This window comes from Lynx canadensis, chromosome B3 (assembly GCF_007474595.2).
Source record: "Lynx canadensis isolate LIC74 chromosome B3, mLynCan4.pri.v2, whole genome shotgun sequence".
NCBI lineage: Eukaryota > Metazoa > Chordata > Mammalia > Carnivora > Felidae > Lynx > Lynx canadensis.
The window spans coordinates 35,158,305-35,161,546 of NC_044308.2; the positions used below are offsets into that span (position 1 = coordinate 35,158,305).

Here is a 3,242-nt window from a genome sequence, read left to right on the forward strand (position 1 = left end):
CTCAAGTCCAGATGGACAGCGAGGAGGTACGAGACAGGCGGTGGGGAGACCCCACCCCGGGACTCAGCGCAGTGCAGGTGGAGGCCAGGCCGTGGGACGGCCCCCACCTCCTCCATACCCCTGTATGCACCCCTGTACATCCTCATTTTGAGGCCCCATACACACAGATGAGAGCAAGGCAGCCCTGTGCGTGGAGTTCCCCTGCATAACGTTCCAGCACAGCCTCGACCTGTCCTTCAGAGCCCTGTTGGGATTCCCCTAGGCGGGGGTGGGGGGCACAGAGGGCCGAGGAAGCAAAGGAAACCCAGTGTGTTTAAGGAGAAAAAGAATTTATTGAAGGATTCCAGGCGGATGCCAAAGTCAGTCTCTGGGGGAACCAGAGGCACAAATACCCCGCCCGCAGCCGCACCCCTGCCAGACGGGGCCTCCCCACACCTGCATCTACACACGCCTTCCTTGGGATCCACGTCCCTGTCAGGCTGAGCCAGGTCCGTGGCCACACCCAGGCTGCAGAGGTGTGGTGCGTTGCCCCCAAGAGGGCCGGGACTCCCAGGCGGAGGGAAAGCGCCAGTAACCAGAAGGCCTGATGAGTGGCCCTGATCCCCCAGCAACTACCAACAACCTGCTCCACCGGCCCGCCTCCCCAGCCCCTCACTGAGGACCCGGTCCTGTTGCTGTCCTCACCCCTTCCCCCCTGGTTTTCAGAGGCCCCGGTCCCACGCAATCTGCCCCAGGAGGCCCTCCGCCTTGGGGACCCTGTGTGCACAGCAGGTTTCTAGGGCTCAAGAGGGGGGGGGAGTGTCAACACAACCACAGGCTGTGCCTTTCCGGTGACATTTGGCTCAGGCTGAGGCTGAGGTTGGCCCCCCCTGACACCTCCGGCTTCGACAGAGAAACCCACCCCCTCGAGCGAGCTGCTGTAAGAAGGGCTCTGCACGGAGGTGCCCAGAGCAAGGGGACCCCTGGTGTCCGTGGAGCATGGCCATGGCTGCAGCCACCACTTAGCGGGCGCTGGCTACATGCCAGGGGCCACGCCAAGCTCTCGGCTCTTAGAGTCCCTGCGGCAACTTGGTGAACGGGGAGCTGTTCCCACCCCCCGACAGGTGAGGCCACCAGGACGGGGCAAAGAGAGGTTAAAGAATGCACCCGGGCCACCCAGCTGCTACGTGGCCCCTTACACCGCGTATCTCCCCTGAGCCTCTACTCTCCCTCTACAAGACGGGGCCCCAGGAGGTCAAGGGACAGCTCGCGTTGGTGACGTTAGGGCTCTGCCTGCTGCTGGTTGTGTGATTTGGGGGAGTTTTTTAACAGCTGTGGGACTTAGTTTCCTCCCTGGCAGCCCAGGGCAACGGAGTCCCCCAACGGGGCGTCTGTGGGAGTAGTGAGGGGTGGGTGCTTGGTACCCGGTGCATGGCAGAGGTCCAGGAAATGTGCGACCAAGGGCACGGGAGCCTGAGCCCCTCAGATGGCCCCCTAGGATAAGCAGGCTCTGCGGCCCCCTCTCCCACCAATATGTCAGAACATCTTAGATGCCCAGAGCGGGTGGGATCATGCCCCCCTCCCCTCCCTAGGCCCCTCTGGAAAGCCTTATGCCTCTGTCTCCACGTGTCCTGTGTCCCCTCATCACGCAGGTCCCTCCTGTCCTGAGGAAGCAGCCACACGCCCTCCCCACTGTGAGCCCTGTGGTCCTCGGGACCCACGCTTCCTTTGACCAGAGGAATGCGGAAGAAGGCAGCGCTCGGCCCCATCAGGAAAATGCCTCTTCTCCATCGAAGGGGAGGGAGCATCTTGAATAGGGAAGTCTCTCCAAGTCAGAGAAGAGAATCTTCTCAGAGAAGAATCTTCCTCTGGGAGGGCAACAGATTCTGTGTTGGGTTACCGTCTCACAAAACAGTACGTGGTAGCTGCCTGGAACCCTGTGTGGAAGATTCTGGAAGCGTAGCCTGACTTAGTGGGAAAGAACACTGTGACTGATTACTGATGTCTGCCTTGGGCATGCTATCTACTTGCCATTCTGGATCTGAATGTCTGCCCACGGGGCCCCGAACCTGTTCTCTCGGCCCCAAAACTGTTCTCTCTCCCCACCGCCCCTGTCCCTTCTCCCCACAGGTGCCCTAGAGCAAGGGATCTGTCATCCAAGTCACTTTCCAACAAAACTCGCCCATAGACTTCAACCATGGCATGGTTGTTTCATTTCTCACGCAGTCCTCCTTTTCTTCTAAATAAGGAGGGTCCAGAGCAGTGCTTTCAGTCGGGGGCATTTTTACCACGTGGGGGAAGCATTTGTCAATGTCAGGGGACATTTTGGGGAGCCAAAATGCAGGAAGTGGGGAGCGGGCAGAGGGTGGCGTTACCGGCATTGGTGGGTGGAGGCCGGGAATGCTGGTAAGTGTCTACAATGCACAGGACAGCCCCCACATCAAAGAGTTATCTGGGAGCGCCTGGGGGGCTCGGTCGGTTGAGCGTCTGACTTCGGCTCGGGTCATGATCTCACAGTCCATGGGTTCGAGCCCCGCGTCGGGCTCTGTGCTGACTGCTCAGAGCCTGGAGCCTGTTTCGGATTCTGTGTCTCCCTCTCTCTCTGCCCCTCCCCTGTTCATGCTCTGTCTCTCTCTGTCTCAAAAATAAAAAAAAAAAAAAAAAATGTTAAAAAAAATTAAAAAAAAAAAAAAAAGAGTTATCTGGTCCAAACCAATAATGCCGAGGTTGAGAAATCCAGACCTAGAGAATAGACAGCTGACCCTTGAACAGTGCCGAGGTAGGGGCACCGCACCCCCCCACGGCCAAAAATCTGCCTATAACTTTTGACTCCCCAAACTTAACTACTAAGAGCCCACCAAGGACCAGAAGCCTTACTGATCACATAAACAGCCGGTTAACACAAATGCCGTATGTTTTCTGAATCACATAGTATATTCTTACCATAAAGTAAGCTAGAGGAAAGACGATGTTATTAAGAAAATCATTTACAGGGGTGCCTGGGTGGCCCAGTCAGTTGAGCGTCCAATTTGAGCTCAGGTCATGATCTCACAGCTCGGGGGTTCGAGCCCCGCGTCGGGCTCTGTGCTGACCGCTCAGAGCCTGGAGCTTGCTTCGGATTCCGTGTCTCCTCTCTCTCAAAAATAAATAAACATTAAAAAAAATTAAAAAAAAAAAAAAAGAAAATCATGTACAGTACGGTATTGTATTTATCCAAAAAAAAAAAAAAATTGGGGTGTAAGTGGTCCAGCCTTGCCTGGGCC

General features: G+C 56.5%; 1 long non-coding RNA gene across 1 annotated transcript; it reads right to left on the reverse strand.

Moving 5' to 3' along the window:
- Nucleotides 1-308: 308 nt before the first annotated feature.
- LOC115515726 lies at nucleotides 309-2,962 on the reverse strand. The gene is made up of 2 exons (XR_003969372.1): nucleotides 2,923-2,962; nucleotides 309-1,845 (listed from the first exon to the last, which is right to left on the reverse strand). It is a non-coding gene; the product is annotated as an uncharacterized LOC115515726 (long non-coding RNA).
- Nucleotides 2,963-3,242: the final 280 nt, after the last annotated feature.